Source organism: Protopterus annectens, chromosome 10.part0 (genome assembly GCF_019279795.1).
Source record: "Protopterus annectens isolate FY-2018-M chromosome 10.part0, PAN1.0, whole genome shotgun sequence".
In the NCBI taxonomy this organism is placed as follows: domain Eukaryota; kingdom Metazoa; phylum Chordata; order Ceratodontiformes; family Protopteridae; genus Protopterus; species Protopterus annectens.
Window position 1 is genome coordinate 543106173 of NC_056744.1, and position 12490 is coordinate 543118662.

A 12490-nucleotide genomic window follows, 5' to 3' on the forward strand; every position below is an offset into this window, starting at 1 on the left:
AGCATTTTATTCTAGCAACTTTCCAACATTATACAAGCAATGTTTAAAATGTGTCCCTGGTTTTGGGGCTTGTGTCCCCCCCCCCCCCCACAATAAACTTTGGCTTTTTCCAGATTTCTTTGTGCTGCAAAGTTCAGAGATACAGCTGAGTGAGTAGATCCTACAAGAAGCTGAGAGCTAAAGGGGAGCAAAAGTTTAGTGCTGCTTATGCCGAGTCTGCTTGCCTTGTTAATAGCACAACAGGTAGTATACTAGCTTTTGATGCATAAGGCTTTGAGATGTTCATCGTGTTTCACTGTTGCAGTCATGACTGTAGGGTTCTCCCCTGCCGGCAGGCAGCCCTCTGTCGGCCAGAATCCCAAAGTCTGGGTCCGGCGTCGGCTGTTCAACCCTGCTCCCTGACGTCAGAACGCCTGGAGTATAAAGCTGACAGCCGACGCCATCTTCTCCAGTCTTTCTTGCCGTGCGGTGAAAGCAGTTCGCAAGTGTCTGTCGGTTGACTCCTGATGAATATTTCCACGTACTTAGGTCCGAAGACTTCTCTTCTCCACTCAAAGCTAAGTACCCCATTGGGGAAACTTTTTTCTTGCTCCACTCCGATGTCAGAAAAAGTTAATAATTGTATTTCATGTGGGAAGTAAATACCTCATAAGGATTTTCATTCTTACTGTATTCCTTGCTTGGGCCCCGACCACGACGTAGCTAGTTGTCGGTTTTGTGCTAGATTCAATCAACATACAATTAAGCGAAGGTACGATTTTGCCTTTCATTACTTCGGTAGACGATTTAACTACAAAATGTCATCGGATACGCTTCCATCTACCGGAGTTCACAAGCGTCGCAAGGATAAAGACAGGCCTCCGAGGTCCAAATCTGATGATAGCGCACATGTGGAGCCAGCTACAGGTTCGGCCGTCATCAATGAGGCGCTTTTGCAGCCCCTGTCGTCGGCCATTTCAGAACCGATGGCCGAAATGGACTCTCATGAGGAGCCAACCAGGCCTTTAAATATCTCTGTTGCAGGACCTTCGGACAACGCTCCTTCAGATGGGTCCAGAGCCGCTGTGCAGGTACTGGCTTCTGAAGGGGTTTTCAGGCCTACTCAGCTTCAGGTAAAGGCAAAGGCAAAGACTCCTTCTAAACCAAAGACTTCAACACAGGCTTCTTCTGAACCAGCTCCCAAGTCACAAACAGTTACTCAAGATGGCGGAGGATTTACTTACAATGATTAGGGGTTCTCATCCCCCTCCAGACAAAAGGCCAAGGCAGGATGTTTATTATGACTCCTCTGATCAGGCTTCTGTTTCCTCAGTTTCTTCTTTTGATCAGGATTATTCTTTTCCTCCTTATGAGGTTTCTGATGTGGAAGATTCCATTCCTTCAGTTTCTCCTCCTGAGGATTTTTCCTTTGGGGAAACTCTCCATGAAATGAGGGAACATTTTCACTGGGAGGGACAGGAGTACTCAGAATCCAAGAAAAGACTGAGGGATTTTCTTCTTCTTCCTCAACATAGACCACTGGCTATTCCCCCTGTTTTGGATATTGTGGATGATGCCTTTTCGGAGGCTAATTTAACCCCTGACTCTTTTCCTCCTGTTAAGCCTGATAGGTACTACAGGGTGCCAGATTCCCATCAGTTTTTGTACAAGAATCCTACTGCTGACCCTGAAACCATTTCTCAGGGTCCTAAGGGTTAAGGTCACATTGCCAAAAATCCTATTCCTACTGAAAAGGATTCTTGAGCTTTGGAAAGATGGGGTAAAAAGGTGTACACTTCTGCTACTTTGTCCATTAGGGCTTTAAACTGTCAGTTTCATATGCTTAAATATCAGCAATTTCACTTGTCTGTCTTAAAACAGAAATTTACTTCCATTTCTGCCTGTGCAGAGGATAAGGAACTACATGACTTACTACATGCCACTGAACAAGTTGGAAAGCATGTTTTACACTGTGGATTTGATGCCTTGGAGGCTTCTTGTACGGCTGTGACCTCTGGCACAGTCATTAGGAGACATGCATGGTTAAAGGAACAAAATTTACCTGAGCAAGTGAAGGCTAAATTATTGGATGCTCCTGTTCAGCATAATGTTTTGTTTGGATCTAAAGCTGAGGAGGTGATTAAAAAGATGGAGGATAAGGCGAAATCCATGCAAACAGTCAAAGATTTCTTGCAAGTACAGCCTCCTAGATTTAGCAGGAATTGGCCATCAAAAAACTGGTCCTTTCCCTCTTCAGACAGGCCTCAAAGGGGTAGATATAGACGCCCCAGAGGGAGGCCTCAAACTCAAGCTGCTTATAGATCAAGGCAATGGACTGCTTCTATCCCTAGGGGAGGAGAGGACAGGCCACAGTCTCAAAGGAAACAAACTCAATGACTCCCTCTGTTGGGCTACAGGGATGTCTTGCCTGGAAGCCTCTCTCGGAGGAAAACTCTCTCTTTTTTACCAAAATTGGACTCAGATAACCCAGGACAAATGGGTTTTGGATGTGATTTTAGGAGGTTACAAATTCCACTTTCATACTTTGCCAAGCGGATGGCCAGACCTTCCAAAACATCAATGGATGGAGGCCTTAAACCAGGTCGAGGCTCTTTTAGCTATGAATGCCATAGAACCGGTACCTCTTTCAGAGATGGGAAAAGGTTTTTACTCAAGGCTCTTTCTAGTTCCAAGAAAGCAAAATTCGTGGAGACCCATTCTGGATCTGTCGGTCTTGAACACTTTTCTAGAGATTCCAAAATTCAAGATGCTTACTCTGCAGCAGTTACTCCCAATGCTGTCCAAAGATGCATGGATGGTGACTTTGGATTTAAAGGAGGCATATTTACACATTCCCATCAGGCAGGATCGCAGAAAATTCCTCAGGTTCAAGGCCGGATCGAGGCACTTTCAATTCTCTGTGCTGCCCTTTGGATTGTCTACTGCGCCCAGGGTCTTTACCAAATGCCTGGCTCCAGTAGTAGCTTACTGCAGACTCAAGGGAATTCAAATTTACCCTTATCTGGATGACTGCCTAATTCAGGCAGACAGCAAGGATGTCTTACTCCAGCATCTAGACTTTGTACAAAACCACGTCAAATTCCTGTGATTCTCTGTAAACATAAAAAAGTCAAGTTTGACACCCATCACAACAGATAACTTTTCTGGGTGCTCTTCTCAACACTACAACCCAGATGGCATCTCTGACATCCGAAAAACAATTACAGCTGGCATCAACTTTCAAAGTCTTGGCAGTTCTAACCCATCTATCTTCAAGGAAATTCCTGCAGGCTTTGGGTTACATGGCCTCCTGCATCCTTCTCGTACCATATGCAAGACTGCACATGAGGAAAATACAGTGGTACCTAAAGAGTGTATGGTCTCAGCATTACCACAGTTTGGACATACTGATTCCTGTTCTTCCTTGCCTTCAAAAGGAATTTCTTTGGTGGTCCAGGGCATGTGCTTTAAACATAGGGAAGCACTTCCGTCTACCTCCTGCCTCGCAGATTCTAACCACGGACGCCTCGGATTATGCTTGGGGAGCCCATTTTCAGGGCAATTGTCTGCAGGGCCTTTGGACGACGGATCAGAAGCACCTGCATATCAACTTAAAGGAAATGTTAGCCATTCAGAAAGCTCTATTGGCCTTCAGGAATCTCTTACAACCAGGACAACTACTAACAACACCACAGTTATGTGTTACATAAACAAGCAAGGGGGATCTCATTCCTACCCCCTTTGCAGACTAGCCATGGATTTATGGGACACGGCTCTAGCCTGCAATCTGGACCTTCAAGCTCAGTTTCTACCAGGGAAACAAAATTTACTGGCAGATAGTTTGAGCAGAAACATTTCGGATCCACATGAGTGGATGCTGGACACCAAAATATTCAGGATGATAGCAGTATGGGGATGTCCTCACATAGATCTCTCTGCATCCCATTTAAATCATCAGCTACAGAAATTTTGCACCAGGACATTCCATGAGGAGGCTTGGAAAGTGGATGCCCTGTCATTCAATTGGAGGAACCTCTCCGGGTATGCCTTTCCGCCTCTTCCTCTTCTTCCACGAGTTTTACTGAAGATAAAACAGGACAAACCCAAGATGATAATCTTGTTGGCTCCGAATTGGCCTCGGCAGTTTTGGTATCCAACTCTAGTGAACCTATGCCTGGAGCCCCCTTGGGTTTTACCTCAGTCTCCGAATCTTCTGTCCCAGCATCAGAGCCAGGTGCTGCACTGTCATGTCAGAACTCTCAGCCTGGCGGCCTGGTTAATCCAGGGCCTTTGATTTCTTCTTTCCTTCCCAAGCAGGTTATGGATGTCATTTTAGAAGCTAGACGTCCTAGCACTAGGAAATCCTATTCAGGGAAATGGAAAAGATTTTGTTCCTGGATGCAGACTCCGAATTCTGATCCTCTTCTTCCTAACATCACTTTAATTTTACTTTACTTGATGGATCTTTTGCATAAGGGTCTTTCTTTCTCTTCCATTAAGATCCATGCTTCTGCTATTTCTGCTCATTATAATACAGAACCTCCCATCTTTTCCCACCAGCTCATGAGACGGTTCCTCAGAGGAGCTAAGAACTTAAGACCTCCTAGATCTCCTCCTATTCCTGCTTGGGATCTCAATTATGTTTTGGAAAAACTAACCTTGTGTCCTTTTGAGCCTGCCGCTTCTGCTGACATCAAGTTTTTATCTTGGAAGACAGCTATCCTGTTGGCACTCGCCTCTGCCAGGAGAGTTTCAGAGTTACAAGCTCTTATGGTGATGGAACCTTATATTATTTTTCATCAAGATAGGGTATCTTTGAGGACAAATCCAACTTTCATGCCTAAGGTGGTTTCCAAAGTGGCTTTAAATTAGACTATATACTTGCCAACCTTTTTTCCCACTCCCCAAAATAAAGGGGAAAGGATCTTACATTCCTTGGATGTACATCGACAACTACGTTTTTACCTGAATAGAACCAAGGACATCAGAAAATCAGAACAATTGTTTTTCTTATGCTTCCAGTTCCCAAGGTAAAGCCATTTCTAAACAGACCATTTCTAAATGGATTGCTCATGGAATCAGATTTTGTTATTCACACCATGGAAAGCAAATCCCAGGGAGCATACGGACTCATTCCACCAGAGCTGCTGCCACTTCTGCTGCCTTCCTCAGGGGAGTTCCTACCAAGGACATTTTGGAAGCTGCAACTTGGAGTTCAGTGCATACTTTCTCTAAGCACTACAATTTGCCTCTCTACTCTAAGTCTAGGGCAGGCTTTGCCTCTGCAGTCTTGCAGGGCCTTTTGGCCGCCCCTCCTTCTTTATGACCACCTCCCTTTCCTTCAGCTTTGGGATTCTACCCTACAGTCATGACTGCAACAGTGAAACACGATGAACATAGTACAGTTGTGTACACCTACCATAAATGTAGATGTTCGAGTGTCTTCACTGTTGCAGTCTGGGTTTCCCTCCCTCCTGTCCCCTCTTATTTTTACTTTTGTGTGGTTCCTTTTTTCACCATTCTTCTGAGGTGTATTTGCAAAGGTTTTGGGACCATTTTCATTTTGGGACTCCTGACATCTGGGGCAAGAAAAACTGGAGAAGATGGCGTTGGCTGTCAGCTTTATACTCCAGGCATTCTGACATCAGGGAGCAGGGTTGAACAGCCGACGCCGGACCCAGACTTTGGGATTCTGGCCGACCGAGGGCTGCCTGCCGGCAGGGGAGAACCCTACAGTCATGACTGCAACAGTGAAGACACTCTAACATCTACATTTATGGTAGGTGTACACAACTGTACTTTCTACTCCCACAGTAGATAGATGCATTGCTGATGCTGTACTTTGCAAAGGGGGTGGATGCTGCACTCTTTTTTTGGTGAAGATACCTAGTAACTATGAACCTGTTATCAGTTTGCCATCCATTCCCTATTGCAATATTGCTAGCTTATCATTTTTTAGTGTGAGATAGGCAATTTATTCCTCAAGGGTAATGGGCACTTTATTTGTAGATGAAACAATGAAATACAAAGTTGTTTGCTAGCAGCAGCCTCTTCATTAATTACAGATCTCTTTAATGTGGAATTATTTAGATGACTTTTACTTCAGAGATTGTGCATATGTACTGATACTGGTGGACTGTAGAAGTTTGAGTAGACTTTTTTGATGGAAATGTTCTGAACTGGGCAGTTTTGTCATTACTGGTGCATGCATTTTGTTTCATTGTTTACTGGAAAAATTTCAAAACAAATTTAAAACACCCTCTAAAAATGTACTGTATTGTACAAGGAATATAATTTAATACAATCAGGAAGGTGTATGAAAGAGCATGTGTATGTTTCATGTGCAAGGGGCCTGTGATTTGAAAACAGTCCAAACCCAAAGTTAATCTGCCACTGGCAAAATGTATTTTCTTTGAATGTGGGTTTCAATGCTGTTTCAGTGAATGTGAGTTTTCAAGGGCAGAGAAGTTTTAATGCTAAGTCTGTTTTCGTTGAGACTGCATTGTTTTGTTTAGCAGATATGATATCTATTAGTGTTTGCACTGTAAAATGCAAAATAAAACTTTCAAGTGAAGTCCAAATCATCGCAGAAGTAAAGCAGTATGCACATTAGTGGTTATGGTTTTTGTTTTTCGGCTTTTCCCAGTTAGTGTTTATGGTAAATGGGGTGAAATAGCCAAGTAATGGTTCATTGGAATGGCTGTAGGGGGGAAGCTCCATTCGACCATGATTTTGTGAGGGGGAGGGAGGGCAGCAAACTCAGACAGCCCCAGCTGAACTATACCTCTCAACTGTCCAGATTTTTGTAGAATGAAGAGATTTTTGGTTTGTTCCTCATAAAATTTGTGGTTTTCTGTCAAATCATTTAGGAATGAAGTCACTAAATAATGACAGACACTGAGTTTCAGACTTCATAACCTTCAGAAAAATGCATGCTAAAGCAAGACCTGTTATTCTGTCAACTGTCTCAGTTTATACAAGAACAATTTTTAGTACTGTTTATATGCTCCCCCAATATATTTGGCCGTGTCCAGATTTCCTGCATTAACAGGTTGAGGGGTACGTGCAAATTGTTTTATAGAATTAGGCATATCCAAACCTCTCAACTGTACCCGATTTTGGCTCAAAATGTTGGTCTTCCCCTAATAATCTCTCTGCAAAATGGCAATTTTGGAATAAAACATGGAGGGTTTACAATTAATAAATAACTGTAATAATCAGTTATAGAAATGCATGTAGATTCTTTTTTTTTGTCAGCTGCTCAAGTTAGCAGTACTAATATTAAAGTGTCCCTTCTTTGCAGGTTCCCAGCTGTATTGTGTGGCTATTTTATATTTTTGATTCACATTTTTGGTCCATTTTTCATAAAATTGTGTTTTTTTTTTGTCAAATTAGTGGCACATCATTAAAGACTGAAGTTAAAAAAATAATGGCAGACATTTCAGTTTCAGATTTCATACCCTTCAGAAAATTCATACTAATGCAAGACCTACTATTCTATTATCTTTCTAAGTTTATAAGAGCAATATTTAAAAATTGTCCTTATTTTGGGGCCTTTGTCCCACTTCTATGTATGGCTTTGTCCAGATTTCTTGCTCTGAGGTTGAGAGGTATGCTAACTGCGATGGCCCTGACACATCTCAAATTGTGACATACTTGTTGCACCCCACTCCCCTATGTAATAACTCTGGATGTGTCCAAGCAAGGCAAGGAACAGTTATGCAGTGTAAATGTGCAGACTATCCCCCCCCCCCATCCAAAGTAGACACAAGTACTACAATGGCTTTTCATCTGTCCTTGATTTTGCAGAATGTTCTGGTTTGTCATATTTTTATACTGTTGATTTATGCTTATTATTCAGAAAGTGCCTGTTGCTCTGTGTTTAAGTAGCAATGCTTTAACGACCATCTGGTAAGCTTGTCTGAGATTGTAAGATGCAAGTAAGTTGTAATAAGCATACTGTTAACGAATTGCCAACATTGAAAGCCTTTCTGTTGTTGCCATGCAGAGAATACTTACATAAATAGATAACATATAAGCCTTGGGTACTGAAATGCATATGATAGTATTTGTGATAAAGGACAGGATTACGTTAGTTTAAGAGCTCATTACAGGCTTTACCTGCAAACTAAACAGAATGCTAATCTATAATGTGTGGTCCATATCCTGTGCAGTAATCCTTTAAGCAATGTATGTTGAGCTTGTTTCCATGTTTGCTTTTCATTTTTTACTTTGATCGTGTTTTCCCCATGAAACAATTAGATAGTTGTTGTCAGGCAGCAGGTCTTTTTTGGATAAGAAACATTTTTACAAGTGGGAGTATCACAGATATTGCTACTTTCAGCATGTTACTTGGTACTTTAGAACCGCAGTGCAAGGAGAAGTGGCTTGAGTTGAGTGCTGCTTGCTTTTTTATACATGATTTTAACTGGCATTCCAGTAATGTATTTAAAAAGTAATTTATTTTTTCATGCCTCACAACCTTTTTGTTTCCATCTAGATATTAAGTAAGCTGCCATGCAACCAATGGATTGAAATATTTTTTTTTTCTACACGTTCCTTTTTTCTTGATTGGACTCTCATAGTGATGGTTTGGCACCCAGGGCAGCATATTTAATTAAAGTTACAGTTTTTGTGGTTTTGATCATAGCTCCTCCCCTTTCTAGTTGGTCACACCCATTCCCATTGACCCCACCCATTCAGCTGTCTCCTGCAGCCCCCCTTTGATTTGAAGTCACCAGCCGCCACTGGCTATGACTCAGCCGAATACTTAGCTGAAAGTCTCAAACCTGGCTCATGGCAAGACGGTATCCCGCAATGCAGTGGTGCAATTCCCTAGATCTCGTTTGCCGCTTTACGAGGTTGGATGTGCTCATTTTGGTTGTGTCTAAGTTGTGAAATATTTTTTCTGTTATCTTTGTCTAAACTTGTTATATTTGCATATATTTAGCTTTTATTCATATTAGATTTAACTCGTTGTGTCTCCTTGCTGCTCTTTATTAAATAGTGATCTTTTTTTCTCCTTTAGCACGGCTTTTGCCATTGCTTTCTAGGCCCCTTTGGTGTCCTGTGTAGTGGTGGTGGTTCATTTTGTTAGTCTCCTTATAGCTCGTTTAAGTTAGAAGGCTTGTACTGTTTTATTGTTTTTGTCTGGAAAATAGAACTGTTCGAGTTAGAGGTTCTATTTTTCTTCCCCTTGTTGTCGCTCCTTGTGCTCTCCTGTAGTAACCTTTGGTGTAGCTTTAGCATATTAGTCTTGGCTAAAAACTTTCTTGTTTTTGCTCTTGCCTTTAGGTTCTTAACTTGAAAAATGTCCAAAGACCAAAAAGAGAGAGAACATAAGCCTTCGGGCTTTAAGAAATGTCAAAAGTGCTCGCAAAAAGTGTCCATCACAGACGGACATGTTTGTGTTTATTGCCTTGGTGCCATTCATCTCCAAGAAGACTGCACCTTTTGTCATTCATTTAGTGCTAGAGTTCTTCAGCAAAGGAGAAACAAGTTCATTCTAAAAGGGCTCTTAAAGCCTTCTTTTGAAGAAGCCATTCATAGATGTTCTTCATGTTTCACTGTTGCAGTCATTACATTTGGGGTAATCTGCTGGCAAGTTGCCCTCAGTCGGCCTGAATACCAAAGTCTTGGGTCCTATAAAACATGCAGCCAACGCCATTTTCTTCAGTCTTTCTTGCCACGCAGTGCTTGAAGTAGTTCGCAAGTGCCGGTCGGCAGACTTCTGAAATTTTCGCATTCGAGTTTCAGAACCAAAGTCTTCAATTAAAGCTAAGTACTCCGTTGGGGAAACTTTTTCTTGCTCCTTACCGATGTCACTAAAAGTTAATAATTGCATTACTTGTGGGAAGCAAATACCATAAGGATTTTCATTTGTACTGTATTCCTTGCCTAGGCCCAGATCATAACGTGCATTGCTGTCAGTTTTGTGTTAGATTTAACCAACGCACTATTAAGTGTCGGTATGTCTTTGCTTCAAAATATTTTGGAAACTGATTTAATTACTCTGAAATGTCGTCGGATAGCAATCCGACTACCGGAGTTCACAAAAAACGAAAAGGACAGAGACAGACCATCTAGGTCCAAAGCCGACGAAGCATCTTCTAAGCCAGTCGCCAAGTACTAGAGGTGCTTTTGCAGCCCCTAATACCTGCTACTTTCAAGTCGCAGGCCTCTACCGAGACCCATGTGGAGTCCGGCATGCCATGAGATTCTCAAAGTATTGTACCCATGGATGTCTCTCCCTCGGATGGGTCCGGAGCTGCTGAGCAGGCACTGGCTTCTGAGGGTGTATTCAGGTCTCAACATTTCTATATAAAACAGATGCCAGTTTCAAAAACAAAGACAAAAGCAACTTCTAAGGTTAAAAAAAATGACGCATGAACCATGTGCTCAGGCCTCTATGCCTAAAAAAGAGATTATCAAAATGGCTGAAGACTTAATTACCTTGATCAGGGGCTTCCCAACCCCCCCCCCCCTCGATAAGAGGCCTAGGCAAGACACCGATTATGAATCTTCAGATCTGGTTTCTATTTCTTCTGATCAGGAATTTTCTATACCACCCTATGAGGAATCCATCCCATCTGCATCTCCTCCTGAAGTTTATTCTTTTGGGAGAAAGCTTGCATACTTTAAAAGAACATTTTCAGTGGGAGAGTCAGGATTTCTCTGAATCAAAAAAGAGGCTTGGGTATTTCCTCCTCCTTCCTCAGCATAGGCCTTTGGCTATACCTCCTGTATTAAACATTGTTGATGTGTTTTCGGAATTGAGCATGGCTCCGGATTCCCTACCTCTGGCTCCTAGTAAGCCAGACAGATATTACAGGGTTCCTGGCTCCCACTAATTTTTATTCAAAAATCCTGCTGCTGACCCTGAAACTATCTTAGAGTCCCAAAGGTGTAAAGGCCTCAACAGCTAAGAATCCTACCCCCTCTGATAGAGATTCCAAGGTGCTGGATAGATGGGGAAAGAAGGTTTGTACGTCTGCAACCTTGGCAATTAGGGCCTTAAACTGCCAGTTTAATATGCCTAAATATCAACAGCATGTTATGGGATTATTGCAACAGCAAATTGTTGATTTCTGAATGTGTGGAAAATAAAGAATTACAGGAATTATTGCATGCAGCAGAACTGGTTGGCAAGCATACTTTGCAATGTGGTTTTGATTACTTGGAGGCCTCTTGCAGGGTCGCAATTACTGGATCTGTGATTAGAAGGCATGCTTGGCTCAAGGAGCAAAATCTGCCTGATCACGTTAAAGCTAAATTGCTGGATGCACCTTTACAGCATGATACTCTGGCAATAAGGCAGAAGAGGTTTTAAAGAAATTGGAAGACAAAGCTAAATCTATGCAAACCGTAAAAGATTTCTTACAAGTGCAGCCACCTAGATTCAGTAGACACTGGCCTACAAAAAATTGGTCCTTTCCTGTGTCTGACAGAGCCTCACGGGGCAAATTCAGGTGCTCAAAAGGCTCTAGATACCAATCACAGGGTTCTTACAGGTCAAAGCAATGGGGTGCCTCTACCTCCAAATCTGGAGGAAACAAAGCACAACCCTACAGTAAACAGTGACTTCCCTCTGCCATCACCAAGCACTTATCTTCTGGCAGCCCCCTTAGGGGGAAAATTAGCACTTCATGCTCAAAATTGGCAGTTAATAACCCAGGATAAGTGGGTATTAAACATAGTATCAGAGGGATACCAATTTCATTTCCATACCTTGCCAATTGCAAACAGTTGGCCAGATCTGTCACAAAATCAATGGGCAGAAACAAGTTACGTCCCTCATGGATATGGGAGCTATTCAACCTGTACCAGAAAAGGAAAAAGGGCAAGGGTTTTATTCAAGACTGTGGTACCCAGAAAAGACTATGCCTGGCACCCATTACTGGATTTATCAATTTTGAACACATTCTTGGACATCCCAAAATTCAAAATGCTGACTTTGCAACAGCTTCTGCCCATGCTGAGCAAGAATGCTTGGTTAGTGATTCTAGACTTAAAAGAGGCATACCTGCCTATCCCAATAAGGGAATCGTGCAGAAGATACCTCCGCTTCAAGGCTGGTATTATACATTACCAATTCTCTGCACTGCCCTTTGTAAATACCCTGGGCACAGTAGATAAGCCGAAGTGCCTGGCACCAGTAATTGCATTTTGCAGACAAAGAAACTTACAAATCTATCCTTACTTGGACGACTGTCTCATTCAAGCAGAAAACAAGGACATTCTTCTTCAACATCCGGCATTTGTAAAAAGGCTTCTAGCATGCCTAGGGTACACAAACGATAATAAATCACAACTAGTACCCTCTCAAAAGATTACATTCCTGGGTGCAAGCTTGAATACAACTGCCCAGATGGCTTATCTTACGCCAGACAAGCAAAGGCAACTGACTACTTCAAACAGATGGCAACAAAAACCCAATTATCTGCAAGACAAATTCTGCAGGCTTTGGGGTTCATGGCATCCTGCATTCTGCTAATTATGGAGTCAACAATGT